The sequence below is a fragment of the Ranitomeya variabilis genome, chromosome 5 (assembly GCF_051348905.1).
Source record: "Ranitomeya variabilis isolate aRanVar5 chromosome 5, aRanVar5.hap1, whole genome shotgun sequence".
In the NCBI taxonomy this organism is placed as follows: Eukaryota; Metazoa; Chordata; class Amphibia; order Anura; family Dendrobatidae; genus Ranitomeya; species Ranitomeya variabilis.
In genome coordinates, this window is record NC_135236.1 from 502,375,162 (window position 1) to 502,391,011 (window position 15,850).

Below are 15,850 nucleotides of genomic sequence, written 5' to 3' on the forward strand. Positions count from 1 at the left end.
TTTAGGCTCATGGCAGTTTTAAATCGGTTACATGGATACACAGGCAGCATTGTGGTCAGTGGAGGAGTATTGCAAGGAGGGACAGCAGACAGGCTAATGAAGGCCTAAAATAACAAAAATTAGTCTCAAGGCAGTTTTAAATCGGTTACATGGATACACAGGCAGCATTGTGGAGGAGGAGGATTGCAAGGAGTGTCTGACACAGTTAGTACTCACATCTGCTGAGTTTCTGACAAAGTAATTTGGCAGTAAGTATTTACTGGTGTCAATATAGGACACTGACCCAGACTACTTTAACTAGCATCATAGATGTCAACAAATTGGTATTGTCAGTGCCAGGCATTGAATGATGTCAGCGCATAGACTAAACATTGGTGGAGCTGAGTGAGATAATTTTGCATGTGGTAGAGCACAGTTTGAGCTTGGGGGGGGACTCTCTTGTGGCCAGCGGTACCGTCCCAGGGCGTTTTTTGCCAGATACGGGCCCGGCAGATGGAACCTGTTGTGATGTTGATGCCTGCTGCGGCTCCTCCTCCTCCGCTTCAGAACTACTGCCGCCTGCACCCTGTTCCCCCAATGGCTGCCAATCGGGGTCAACAACTGGGTCATCTATGACCTCCTCTTCTATTTCATGTGCAACTTCGTCTGTGTCACCGTGTAAGCCGGTGGTATTGCGTTCGTGACGGGGCACCATAGTCTCCGCTGGGTTTGATTCTGCCTCAGTACACTGCGATGGCAATGTTCTGGTCTGAGTCAAAGGAACAGCATAGTAATCTGGCTGTGGCTGTGCATCTGTGCACTCCATGTCCGATTCAACTTCGAATGGGCATGGCCTGTTAACTGTTTCACTGTCTAACCCAGGAACGGTATGTGTAAAGAGCTCCATGGAGTAACCTGTTCTGTCGACTGACGCATCCTTCACTGTTGTTCTGGGTGAAGGACACAAGGAAGCGACTTGTTCCTGACCGGGAGCATCCACTGACGATGCACTGCTCTGACATTTTGCACTTTCCGAGATGGAGGCGAAAGAGCTAGAGGCAGAGTCAGCAATGAAAGCCAATACTTGTTCCTCCTGCTCCGGCTTCAAAAGTGGTTTTCCTACTCCCAGAAAAGAGAGCGTTCGAGGCCTTGTGTAGCCAGACAATGAACCTGGCTCAACAACTCGAGACTAAGGTGCTGTACTGCTTTTACCACGACCACCTGATGCTCCACCACCACTACCATCATTACCAGCTGACAATGACCGCCCACGGCCACGACCTCTTCCACTAGACTTCCTCATTGTTTGCAAAACGTAACCAAAGTAATGGTATTTGTTACTGTAAAACAACTTATAAGGTGAACTCAAACTTCTGTTGGATTTATATATACCTTTATAGGTGCCTGACACTGAAAGGAAAAGCAGGCCCAATGTTACACACTAGGTTTTCTGTGCCCCAATAATTTGAGACAGATGGCACACACAGGGCCAGCACTCAAGCAGAAACGCCAATCTTAATCTCCCACTATTTTTTTATTTTTATGGGAGAATGTAAAAAAAACAAAAAAAAACAAAAAAACAATATTACACACTAGGTTTTCGGTGGCACACAATGAGAGACAGATGCCACACACAGGACTGGCACAGCGGCAGACTTGACAATCTTTATCTCCCACTAATTATTTTTTTTTTAAAAGGGAGAATTTACCCAAAAAAATAAATGGCCAAGTATTACACAGTGGTTTTCGGTGGCACACAATGAGAGACAGATGCCACACACAGGACTGGCACAGTGGCAGACTTGCCAATCTTTATCTCCCACTAATTATTTTTTTTTTTAAAAGGGAGAATTTAGAAAAAAAAAAGGCCAGTATTACACAGTGGTTTTCGGTGGCACACAATGAGAGACAGATGCCACACACAGGACTGGCACAGAGACAGATTTGCCAATCTTTATCTCCCACTAATTTTATTTTTTTTACAGGGAGAATTTACCCCCCCCCCAAAAATGGCCAAGTATTACACAGTGGTTTTCGGTGGCACACAATGAGAGACAGATGCAACACACAGGACTGGCACAGAGGCAGACTTGCCAATCTTTATCTCCCACTAATTATTTTTTTTTTAAAAGGGAGAATTTACCCAAAAAAAATAAATGGCCAAGTATTACACAGTGGTTTTTGGTGGCACACAATGAGAGACAGATGCCACACACAGGACTGGCACAGAGGCAGACTTGCCAATCTTTATCTCCCACTAATTATTTTTTTTTTAAAAGGGAGAATTTAGAAAAAAAAAAAAAAGGCCAGTATTACACAGTGGTTTTCGGTGGCACACAATGAGAGACAGATGCCACACACAGGACTGGCACAGAGGCAGACTTGCCAATCTTTATCTCCCACTAATTATTTTTTTTTTAAAAGGGAGAATTTACCCCAAAAAAATAAATGGCCAAGTATTACACAGTGGTTTTCGGTGGCACACAATGAGAGACAGATGCCACACACTGGACTGGCACAGAGGCAGACTTGCCAATCTTTATCTCCCACTAATTTTTTTTTTTTTACAGGGAGAATTTACCCCCCCCCAAAAAAATGGCCAAGTATTACACAGTGGTTTTCGGTGGCACACAATGAGAGACAGATGCCACACACAGGACTGGCACAGAGGCAGACTTGCCAATCTTTATCTCCCACTAATTATTTTTTTTTTAAAAGGGAGAATTTACCCAAAAAAATAAATGGCCAAGTATTACACAGTGGTTTTCGGTGGCACACAATGAGAGACAGATGCCACACACAGGACTGGCACAGCGGCAGACTTGCCAATCTTTATCTCCCACTAATTATTTTTTTTTTAAAAGGGAGAATTTAGAAAAAAAAAAAATAGGCCCAGTATTACACAGTGGTTTTCGGTGGCACACAATGAGAGACAGATGCCACACACAGGACTGGCACAGAGGCAGACTTGCCAATCTTTATCTCCCACTAATTATTTTTTTTTTAAAAGGGAGAATTTACCCCAAAAAATAAATGGCCAAGTATTACACAGTGGTTTTCGGTGGCACACAATGAGAGACAGATGCCACACACAGGACTGGCACAGAGGCAGACTTGCCAATCTGTATCTCCCACTAATTTTTTTTTTTTTAAAAGGGAGAATTTAGGAAAAAAAAAAAAAAAAAAGGCCCAGTATTACACAGTGGTTTTCGGTAGCACACAATGAGAGACAGATGCCACACACAGGACTGGCACAGAGGCAGACTTGCCAATCTTTATCTCCCTGCAGTAATCTCAGGAAAGTATGGCAGGCAGCTATAAAAAGGACTGCTGCACACAAAAGTGGGGACAAACACACAAGATAGCTGTGCAGAAAGGAAGGAACAACAGAATTTGTGCTTTGAAAAAAGCAGTTGGTTTGCACAGCGCACGGCGTACACACACAGCAACGCAGCTATCAGGGAGCCTTCTAGGGCAGCCCAATGAGCTACAGCGCTGAGGAAAAAAAAATGTAGCTTCCACTGTCCCTGCAAACAAAAGGTGGTGTTGGACAGGGGAAATCGCTACAGCACAAGCGGTTTGTGGCTTTATGTACCCTGCCTATCACTATCCCTGCTTCTGAAGAAGCGGCAGCAACCTCTCCCTATGCTCAGATCAGCAGCAGTAAGATGGCGGTCGGCGGGAATGCCCCTTTATAGCCCCTGTGACGCGGCAGAAAGCAAGCCAATCACTGCAATGCCCTTCTCTAAGATGGTGGGGACTGAGATCTATGTCATCACGCTGCCCACACTCTGCGTCCACCTTCATTGGCCGAGAAATGGCGCTTTTAGCGTCATTGAAACGCGACTTTGGCGCGAAAGTCGCGTACCGCATGGCCGACCCCACACAGGGATCGGGTCGGTTTCATGAGACGCCGACTTTGTCAAAAGTCGGCGACTTATGAAAATGAACGATCCGTTTCGCTCAACCCTAGTCATGAAGTAAAATTTTCCCCTCTTGTTTCTACATAGTGCTTAGAAGGATTCAGCTAGTCAGTTGTTAATCATGTGATGTCATAGACCTAATGGAAAACAGAAGAATTAGCTGGGTAGAAAGGCAAAATGAGCAACTGCACGTACACAGTGCTATATAATATGATGACTGCAATGAATTGAGAGGGTTACATTTTTGATGAGAGTTAAAGAAGTTAAGCTGGATTGGGCATAGCAGAGAAAGGGAGATAACATCTAAAGAATCAGAGACGATGCTGAAGGTTGTTTCTTATTCGTCCAGTTTACAATGCAGTGAGGTGCTCTGATGTTAATACACTTAAAAACAGCTACAAAAATGATAAAACTGGTGCAAAAATGAATGTCAAAGTGGACATGGAAGGGTGCTATTAAAAGGGTTAAATGACTTTGGGCCACTGATCTAAAACTGCAGACACTTAGATCAGGGTGCCCCACATAAAATTCAGGTCACTCCAGCCTGGCTTAAAAGGTCTCTGAGCTTTAGAACTGGCATTACGGTGGGCAGACAGTTGATTTTGATGATTTTAATAAGTACATGGTGTTTTACAAGAGTTAAATGACTTTGGACCACTGATCTCACACTGCTTTACATGCATAGTGATTGCCGGCATCAAATTCAGGTCACTATAGCCTGGCCCAAATATGTTCTGTGCATGAACGGGTGTTTTTAAGGGGTTAAATTACTTTAAATCACTGATCTCACACCACTGTTATATAGATAGTGATGTCCTGTATCAAATTCAGGTCACTTCAACCTGGCCCAAATGGGTCCTAGGCATGGGCATCAAAGTGGGCAAACAGCAAATGTTCACAAACTTGAATAAGTAACTGGTGTTTTTCAGGGGTTAAATGACTTTGGGCCACTGATCCCACACTAGCATTACATATGTAGTGATAGCCCACATCAATTTCAGGTCACACTAGCCTGGCCCTATTAGGTTCTGAGCATGAGAACTGGTATCAAATTGAGCAAATAGATAATTTTCATAGATTTCCATATGTAACTGGTGTTTTCAGTGGTTAAATAACTTTTGACCACTAATATCACACCACCAAATTCAGGTAATTTCAGCCTGACCCAAATTAGATCTGGGCAGCAGAGCTGGCATAAAAGTGGGTAAATAGACAATTTTCACAGATTTAAATAAGTGATGTTTTTTAAAGTGGTAAATGACTTTGGGCCACTGGTCTTATAACACCAGCACAAAACAGGAATATTCACATCAAAATCAGTTTTCTTTTAGGCTGGTGGAGTGGTTACTGATCAAAAGAGCTGGCATCTAAGTTGGCAAATTCCCATTTTGTACAGATTTGAATAATTTATTTATTTGTTTCAAGGGTTAACTGGGTTGTCCCCGTCTTAAGCCAAAAGTCTGTAGTCTATCTGTGTGAGTGCAGACTTGTGAATCCCTACATCTCACACACTGCTCACTAAGGATTTTCTGATGCAAGCACCATGAGAGGCAGGCTTGTAGTCATTAGCGAGCATGCTCGCCACTACTCGGTACTCACCCGAGTATCATTGTGCTCGGTGTACTCGGCGAGCACCGAGTATTTCCAGGATTATTCGGAGGGAGCTCGGGGCTCCGCCCTGCAATTCTGTTGCTTTTTAGAACGCCAATAACAATGCAGGGATTGTCTGCCTTGCACTGTAATGCCGCAGCCATCTTTGTTGTGGTATTACAGTGATTGGCTGGCTGCACAGCATCATCAGGTCTATAAGAGACCTGGCGCCGCTCTGCTCGCCGCATTCTGCTCTGGAATTAGCGAGTGTAGGGAGAGCTGCTGCTGAGATAGGCTCAGAATCGTGCTTTTAAGAATTAGGCTACTTTCACACTGGCGTTTTTTTCAATACATCGCAATGCGTCGTTTAGGGGAAAAAACGCATCCTGCAAAGTTGTCTGCAGGATGCGTTTTTGCCCCATAGACTAACATTAGCGATGCTTTGCGACGCATCGACACGGTTGCACCGTGTTGTGGCAGTCCGCCGGGAGCAAAAAACGTTACATGTAACGTTTTTTGCTGCCGACGGTCCGCTTTTTCCGACCGCGCATGCGCGGCCGGAACTCCGCCTCCACCTCCCCGCACTTCCCCGCACTTCCCCGCACCTCACAATGGGGCAGCGGATGCGCTGGAAAAATGCATCCGCTGCCCCCGTTGTGCGGTGCATTCACTGCTAGCGTCGGTAACCTCGGCCCGACGCACTGCGACGGGCCGAGCCCGACGCTAGTGTGAAAGAAGCCTTAGTGTAGGTCTGCAACTGTTTAGTCCACAACTCATGAGAAACCAACAGTCGTTTTTAGGGCTAATTCGGGGGTCCCGAGATTGCAGCGCTAGGTAGGCAGGGAAGTCTATGTGTTCATATCCACATCAGTGCAAGGCCTGTAGGCACTGTATGTGCGTACATAGCTCTCACTGCATACCTCATAAAGCTCTATTCCTGTCTGCTGCTGCTTATTTAACATATATCTAGCTGCAGTTTTCTGTGGCTTTATTTTTTTCTTCACTTGATACCTGCTCCTTTTATTCTAAAGCAATCCATGGCCCCCTTATTTTAACATTTATTTGCTTGTTCACGCTGCCTACTACAGCCAGGTTATTGAAATCTAAGAATGTGCAAATCTACCTTTTTTTTTGTCTCAAACACCAGATGTCTACCTTTTTTTTTGGCTTCATAGCCAATTTTTGTTGTAACAATTTAGATGTGCCCCAAAAAATCAAGGCCACATTTACATCAGTCTGTTATCTGAGGCTGACGGCTGGTGTATCGGTGGTGGAAAAATCGTAGCTTTGCAGGCACAAGTTTCATAGTTCTGTCTGCTAGCCTTATTCCACACTTTATTTGTTATTTTAAAAATTCTCCAACCCTCCCCCCCAAAAAAATTATACAGTCTGTTATGTCAGGCTGAGGCCTGTTGTATCTGTGCTGGAAAAATCGCAGCTTCGCAAGCATAGGTTTCATAGTTCTGTCTGCTAGCCTTGTTCCAATTTTTTCTTTTTTTTTAAATTATCCAAAAACAAACAAACAAAAATTACACAGTCTGTTATGTCACGTTCAGGCCTGTTGTATCTGTGGTGGAAAAATCGCAGCTTCGCAGGCACAAGTTTCATAGTTCTCTCTGCTAGGCTTGTTCCACTCTTTTTTTGGTAATTTTAAAAATTCTGCAAAACCCCCTCAAAAATTATACAGTCTGTTATGTCAGGCTGACATAACAACAGGCCGTTGTATATGTGGTGGTTAAAATCGTAGCTTTGCAGGCATAAGTTTCATAGTTCTGTCTGCTAGCGTTGTTGTACTCATTTTAAATTTTTTTCCAAATTTCACATACAAGAAAAAAAAATTAGACAGTCCATTATCTGTGGCTGCGGCCTGGTGTATCTGTAAGAGGGTGGTGCTGTTATGGACAGTAAGGAACACGCTGTCACTTTAAGAGGCTGCACCCCCTTGTCTGACGTGATGAAATGTTCTGCTTCTCCCCTGCAAAGTTCAGTGTAATTAACTGGTCTGTGCAGAGTGCAGGTGTGGAGCTGGAGCAGCATGTGTGAGCTGAGGCTGCTGCAGAGAGGACTTTTTGTGCTGATAGCTGAAAGAGAGAAGAACTGTGTCCTGATATAGCTGCAAGAGAGCCACGAAGATACAGAAAAAGGGATTAACAGTTTCCAGGAGCATCCCTAGGATCTAGAAGCAAGGAGAAGACCACGCTTCACAGAGCTGACAGAAAGCCGTGCGCACCTCCGGAATAGACTGCTGGGGGCCCTTCCTGGGACTAGACCTGATTCTCCAACATCACCGTGAGTTTTTTCCTGTTTGGTGCACCTGTTAGGGCCTAGTGTAGGCTTCAATAGTCAGTACACGGGAGCCGTGTGGTCTGCTTAGTAAAGGCCAGGGAGGTTATACGTAGAGTAGCATCATCACTTGTTTATTGTTGACATTTGCTTGTTAGACATATTTTGAGTCTGTAATAGTTGGAGCACCGTGCTATTTTACAGAAAAGATAAAGTTTATAACTCTTGTAAATTGTCTTTTGTCATTGTATACCCCTGTTTGCATCTTCCTCATTCACTTCGTTCCTTGCCTTCTAATAAATCTACCCTTTGTTGTTTGCACCTCATCTTGTGTACAGTAGTCTTCCTGCACCGTGGTGGTCCCTCGGCCATCGCTTCAAGTGGCGCTGCGAGCAGGGTACTGTCACCAAGATGGAGGCAGCAGACAGCAATGGCGGGAATGCTGATGTTAATGGAGATGCTGTGGGCATTGGTGGAACCCCTGCAAGGACACTCCCAATGGGCACCATATTTAGTGTGCTACCAAAGTTTGACGGCAAGAATATGCCACTGTCCGACTGGGTGTCCCGGCTGCAAAGCACCCTGAAGATTTATAACATCAGCCCAGACCTTGAAGTGGACATTGCGTTAACTGCCCTAGAGGGAGAAGCCCGTAGAAACGTCTGCCTACAACCAGAACTCACCCGCAGTACCCTGAAGGAGCTAGAGAAGTTCCTGGAAGAGATCTACGGTGAAACTGCTAGCGCCGGACACCTTCGCGCCAAATTTTTCTCTAGGCTGCAGCGGGAAGAAGAAGGAATTTCTCAGTATGCAACAGCACTGCAAGAAGTGTTAGCAGAGGTGCAGAGAAAGGAGGCGGATGGATTTGGCGGCATAGGCTCTAAAGACCGGATACTCCGGGAGCAATTCATTCTGGGACTGCACAGCACATCCTTGAGGCAAGCACTGTCAGAAGGGGTCCGGGCAGATCCGGCTCTTACGTTTCATCAAATCCTGGTGGAAACAGTGGCTCGAACTAAAGAAGAGAGCTATGTGTCTGGGGTGATGCGTGTCCAGGGTGCCAATACCAGAGGGGACCCAAACCATCAGGAGGTGCTGGTCCAGGTGGTGCAAGACTTGCAGCGGTCCCTTGTCAATGTGCAAGAGAAACTGATCCAGATGGAGCGAAGAGTGGGGGAACTACAACAGTCTGACCCACTGTACTCATGCAACCATTCTTCAGCCCGACCGATAAGGGATCAGTGGGAGCAAGCCCCCTCCCATCAGGCATCGGAGGCACGAGGACAGGCTCGAGGTACCCCCCGGCGAGGACTAGGCATCCAATGCTGGGAATGTGGAGGACGGGGGCACCTTGCCAGAGACTGTCGGAACTATAATCAAGGCCAGCGGAAGCCACCATTAAACTACCAACCCCCGCAGTAGTGCGGCACTCTGCGGGGGAGGTGAGGAGAGAGGCCGCTCCATATCATAACGAACACTTGATTGCTGGGAGCCCCATCCTACGTGCTGAATTCGAAGGAGTTCTAGTGGATTGCCTGATAGATACCGGATCACAAGTGGCAACGATGCCAGAAGCATATTTCAAGCAGCATTTCCAGGACTTGGCCAAGCCAGAAAAAGAGACATTGATCCGGTTGTTTGCTGCCAACCAACAACCGATCCCAGTCACAGGGGTCGTGTGGATGAATATTCGAATCTGTGGGCAAGAAGTTGGGAGAAAAGGGATCCTGCTAGTCCCTGAGCCTATCAAGGAAGATGTGCCTGTTGTACTGGGAATGAATGTCCTACGTGAACTCGATCAGATTATGTTTACCAAACGGGGACCTGGATATTGGAAGAAGGCTACTACACATAAGCCTACTCAAGAAGCCCTTCAACGACTGATCCACGTCTGTGGGATGCAGAAGAGTGTGCCATCTTATCAGACGGTAGGGGTCATCAGGGCTCCTGGTAAAGAACCTGTAATCCTGCCTCCCGAGCGAGAAACTATAGTCTACCTTCCAGTGGGGACTCACCGCAACCTTGACGGGTGGAAGTGGTTGTTCAGCCTGTGGTAGGCAGAGGAGTGGACCAAGAAGTCATGATAGCTCGTACGATAGCTGTGGTCCAGCGAGGACATGTCCCCATAAGAGCTTTGAATGTGGGCCCCGGGGAGGTCACCTTGCCACGAGGGACAGATCTGGCCCTGGTGTACCTACACAAGGGTGAAGTGGTGAGTCAGAAGGAGATGTCTTTAGTACCGAAAGAAGGCGCAGGGTGGACCCTAGCAGTTGCTGCAGGGGACGAAGAGATGCCATCCCCGGAGTGGAGTGGACGGGTCATCCTTGATCAAATGGAAGTGGATGTGAAGGCTCTTGGCCCAGAGCGTGTGCATGCAATAGAAACTATGCTGTGGGAAAATCAGGCCACATTCGCCCATCACGCCAAAGATTTCGGCTGTATTGAAGCCATCACGCATGAGATACCGACTGGGGAAGCTCGTCCGATTCGAGAACGATACTGGCAGATCCCGCCCAAGATGTATCAAGAGTTGAAAACATTACTGAGGCAGATGCTGGATTCATGAGTGGTGCAGAGTAGTCAGAGCCCTTGGACAGCCCCGGTGGTGCTCGTCAAGAAAAGGGATGGGACTATCCAGTTCTGTGTAGGTTACAGGAAACTCAATGCCTACACTGTTCGAGACTGGTATCCGTTGCCCTGCATCGAGGAATCCTTGACAGCGTTGGGGAAAGCCAAGTACTTCTCCACCCTGGACCTAGCAAGCGGATACTGGCAAGTAGCCGTGGCAGAGAAAGACAAAGAGAAAACCACCTTCAACATCCCTATGGGGCTGTTCGAGTTTAACCGGATGCCCTTCGGGCTCTCCAATGCTCCAGGCACATTTCAATGGCTGATGGAAAAGTGTTTGGGAGACATAAATTTTGAGGCTACCCTGATCTATCTGGATGACATCATTGTGTTTTCAGCCTCATTCGAACAACACCTTGCCAGGCTTGGACAGGTACTCGGAAGACTGCTGGCTCATAACCTGAAGGTGAAGCCAAAGAAGTGCCACCTCTTCAAGAGAGAGATCGAGTACCTGGGCCACATAGTGTCACAAGATGGAGTTCTACCCTCGCCAGAAAAAGTGGCTGCTATCCAGAAGTGGCCAGTCCCTCAAACAGTGAGAGAACTCCAGGCCTTCCTGGGACTCGCTGGGTACTACCGCCGGTTTGTTAAAGATTTTGCGAAGGTGGCGGGTCCTCTCAATGAGTTGCTGAGGGGGACCGCTGGAGTGCCAAAGACCCAGCGCATCCCCTGGGCACAGGGACAAGACGAGGCCTTCCAGGCTATAAAGAATGCCCTTACCTCAGCCCCGATTTTGGCCTATGCAGACTTCGATCAACCGTTCCTGTTGTACACAGATGGTAGCCTTCATGGACTCGGTGCAGTACTTTCTCAGATACAAGATGGACATGAGAGAGTCATCAGGTATGCCAGCAGGTCCCTGCGAGACAGCGAAAGAAACCCTCACAATTACAGCTCCTTCCGGTTAGAGCTCCTGGCCCTGGTGTGGGCCACTGGTGACAGAAAAGTTTGCAGGCTTCCTGACAGGTACCAAGATTCAAGTTCGAACAGACAATAATCCCCTGGCCCACCTTGATAATGCTAAATTGGGGGCCTTAGAACAACGGTGGTTGGCTCGCTAAGCCAAGTACGACTTTACCATCCATTATTGCTCTGCTACTGAAAACGCAAATGCTGATGGGCTGTCAAGAGTGACTGTGGAGACTCCAGTGGGGGATCTTGACGAGCAACTCAAAGAGGAGGAAACCCCAGACTTTCGTAAGTTTAAGCCCCCAATGGTTGCGGCCCAGTCAAGAAGAGAAGCCTGCGCAATACCCCGGTCCCTGGGGAGAACCAATGAGGAATGGGGACACATTCAGGATGAAGATGAAGGGCTGAGACAGATGAAATAGTGGGTAACTCAAAAGCGGTAGCCTGGCAAACAAGAGAGAGATCATCTGGACTCTGAAATGAGGAGTGTGTTACACCAGTGGGATAGACTGGAAGTGCGAGAGTCAGTGCTATCTCGTAAGAGGCAACAGCCAAAAGATATGGAAGTAAGGTGGCAAGTGGTCATCCCAAGAAGAATGGCTCAAGAAGTAGCTAAAGAAGCCCATGAATTTGGAGCGCACTTCAGCCCCACAAAGAACTGTCAATGGTTACAGCGGTATGTGTATTGCCCCCGTTTGGAGTTTGTGGTGGAAGAGGTTTGCCGGCAATGTCGAGTATGTGACCTCATTAAGAGTACCGAACAGAGGGCACCAATCCAGACCATACAAACTAAGGAACCGCTAGAAGTCTTGATGACCTACTATCTCCTCTTGGGACACTCGGCCTGGGGGCTGCAATACTGTTTGGTGATGACCGATCATTTCTCTTAAGTTCGCAGTAGTCACTCCGACTAGAGATCAGACTGCGGAATCGGCAGCGCGAACCATCTGTCAAGACTTCATCCAGGTGTATGGGTGCCCAAAGCGCATCCACTCTGACCAAGGCGCTTGTTTCCAAGGCAAGGTGATGGAAGAATTGTATCGTATGGCATCGAGGGGTCCCAGACCACCCCTTACCGCCCTCAAGGCAATGGAGCTTGTGAATGTTTCAACCGAACCTTACTTCAAATGTTGAGAACGTTGAAGGAGGATAAGAAGGCGTGTTGGCCAAACTATCTGCCGGAATTGGTCTGGACCTACAACAATCGGGTCCACTCCACCACGGGTTATACCCCCTATCTACTGTTGTTTGGAAGAGCTGGACGAGAGATCATTGAGCTGAATTTGGAACAGCCAGAAGAGCTGATGGAGTGAACTGTCACCTCATGGGTGAAAGAGCATCGGCAACAATTGCAAACGATACGGCGGTTGGCGGGTCAGCAGCTGCAAGAAAAAGAACATATGGGCCGAAATCTGACTCAAGAGTTACCGCTCCAACCTGGAGACCGAGTATTAGTCAGAGAGAAATGCCCCAAAGGAAAACTGAGTGAGAGATTGGAAGTACAGCCGTACAATGTTATCGAGTGAGTGTATGCTAATGGCCCTGTCTACAAGGTACAGATTGAGACTGGGGCATCCGCCCCTAGAGTACTTCACAGAAATATGCTGCGGCCTTGCCGGTCTGAGGTCTGTTCTATGCCATTGTCGCCTGTTCTACTCCACTTCCTGAATCTGTCATGCCTGATGGTGAAATCGATGATGAGTGGTGGACCATCCCTGACACAGCAGGGGGTCCTCAGCCGCACAGAGACGGTAATCCCATGGATGTACCAGTACCGCCATGCGAGGACGAGACCAGACAAGAGCTCACAATGTCTCCTGCAACAAGTGCTCCTCTGGAAGATAGTCAAGCCTTGCCTGACAGCCAAGAGCTTCGGAGATCCCAGAGGTCTAATGCAGGGGTTCCACCAGTCCGATATGTAGAACAGTGTGCTCTGTCTGTTTTTACAACTTTGTTGCCTCCTGTATAGGTGCTGTTTCCGCATTAAACGTTCCTCCATTACACTTTGACCCTGATGCTGTGATGGCCGAGGACGACCATCATTAAGAAGGGAGGCATGTAAGAGGGTGGTGCTGTTATGGACAGTAAGGAACATGCTGTCACTTTAAGTGGCTGCACCCCTTTGTCTGGCATGATGGAATGTTCGGCTTCCCCCCTGCAATGTTCGGTGTAATGAACTGGTCTGTGCAGAGTGCAGGTGTGGAGCTGGAGCAGCATGTGTGAGCTGAGGCTGCTGCAGAGAGGACTTTTTGTGCTGATAGCTGAAAGAGAGAAGAACTGTGTCCTGATATAGCTGCAAGAGAGCCACGAAGATACAGAGAAAGGGATTAACAGTTTCCAGGAGCATCCCTAGGATCCAGAAGCAAGGAGAAGACCACGCTTCACAGAGCTGACAGAAAGCCATGCACACCTCCGGAATAGACTGCTGGGGGCCCCCCCTGGGACTGGACCTGATTTTCCAACATCACCGTGAGTTTGTTCCTGTTTTGTGCACCTGTTAGGGCCTAGTGTAGGCTTCAATAGTCAGTACATGGGAGCCGTGTGGCCTGCTTAGTAAAGGCCAGGGAGGTTATACGTAGAGTAGCATCATCACTTGTTTATTGTTTACATTTGCTTTTTAGACATATTTTGAGTCTGTAATAGTTGGAGCACCGTGCTATTTTACAGAAAAGATAAAGTTTATCACTCTTGTAAATTGTCTTTTGTCATTGTATACCCCTGTTTGCATCTTCCTCATTCACTTCATTCCTTGCCTTCCAATAAATCTACCCTTTGTTGTTTGCACCTCATCTTGTGTACAGTAGTCTTCCTGCACCGTGGTGGTCCCCCAGCCATCGCTTCATATCAGTGGTGGAAAAGTTGTAGCTTCGCAGGCATAAGTTTCATAGTTTTGTCTGCTAGCCTTGTTCCACTCTTTTTTTGTCATTTTTAAATATTCTCCACCCCCCCAAAAAAAATTATACAGTCTGTTATGTCACGCTGAGGCCTGTTGTATCTGTGGTGGAAAAATTGTAGTTTCGCAGGCTTATGTGTCATAGTACTATGTGCTAGCCTTGGACTCCTTTAAAAAAAAAAAAAAAATCACCCCCAAAAATTATATACAGTCTGTTTTGTCTGGCTGAGCCTGGTGTATCTGTGGTGGAAAAATTGTAGCTTTGAAGGCATACTGATCAGATATAATTTTGCTCAAAATAAATACATTTGTGTTGAGCTTTTGAAATAGTTCAGTAGTTCATTTAAAATGGGCAAGGCAAGGGACGGTGAAGTGTTCCTGATGCTGATGGTGCATGCAGAGGACGAGGCTGTGGCCAAGCTGAAAGTGGGCCACAACAAAGACCCACATCTTCTCGCTTGACCTTCCTGTCCCAGTTTCTAGGGGACCGCAAAACACCACTATTGAAGCCAGAGCAGTGTTAAACGGTTGTTGGTTGGATAGCGGATAATGCTTCCAGTCACTTAGACACCACCACCACCATGTCTTCCACACGATCAAGTCTGAGTAGTTGTGAGTGTGGACCGGATATTCTTCACCCTGAGACAACTGATCCCACAGTTGGACACTCCAAAGAACTGTTCAGTTTTCCCTTTCAAGATTCTGTACTCTCAGCCGGTCAACTTGAAGTGGGGGCCAGATGAGATCGCATGTAGCGATGCCCAAAGCTTTGACCAGCCACAGTCACATGAAGGCGATGGTGGGAAAGTGTCACAAGAGGTGGATGATGATGAGACACAATTGCAGAAAGTCAGGAGGACAAGCAAGATGCGGATGTGGAAGACGAGGTGGTGGATGACATACTGACTGACCCAACCTGGCAGGAGGACATGCAGAGTGAGGACAGCAGCACACATGGGGAAGGAGGCATATCACCCCAACAGGCAGGAAGAAGCAGTGTAGTGGCCACAGACAGAAGGCGTGCATCCATTCCCCGTAATCCCAATATGAGGGAAGTTTCCATTCCAACTGTTAGATCTTCCTGAGTCTGGTTATTTTTTAAAGACTCTGCCGATAACCCCAAACAGGCCATTTGCAGCACCTGCCGTGCCTGCATCAGCAGGGGTAGCAAAACTACCAGTCTGACCACCACTAGCATGTTCTGGCACATGGCAGCAAAGCACCCGACTTTGTGGGCTGACCCCCAGTCTCCAGGAACACTGTCTGCAGGGGACACCACTGCTTCTTCCACTGTTTTGTGTAGAAGCCAATTCCCAGTCCACCATGCATGTGAAGATGCCTCTAGCCCTGCACCTGTTGTTGCCCAAAGTCAAGCAGTACCATCATCAAGCCCGTCCACGTCCTTGTTCCAGCACAGCCTTCAGTTGTCTATACCCCAGTCATTGGATCGCAAGTAGAAATACCCAGCAAACACCCCACAGGCCACAGTCCTAAATTCTAACATTTCTCTTCTGCTTGCGCTCAAAATGTTGCCTTTTAGGATCCTTGAGACGGAAGCTTTTCACAACCTGATGGCGGCGGCCATACCAAGGTACTCGGTCCTAAGTCACCACTATTTCTCCTGGTGTGCCGTACCGGCATTACA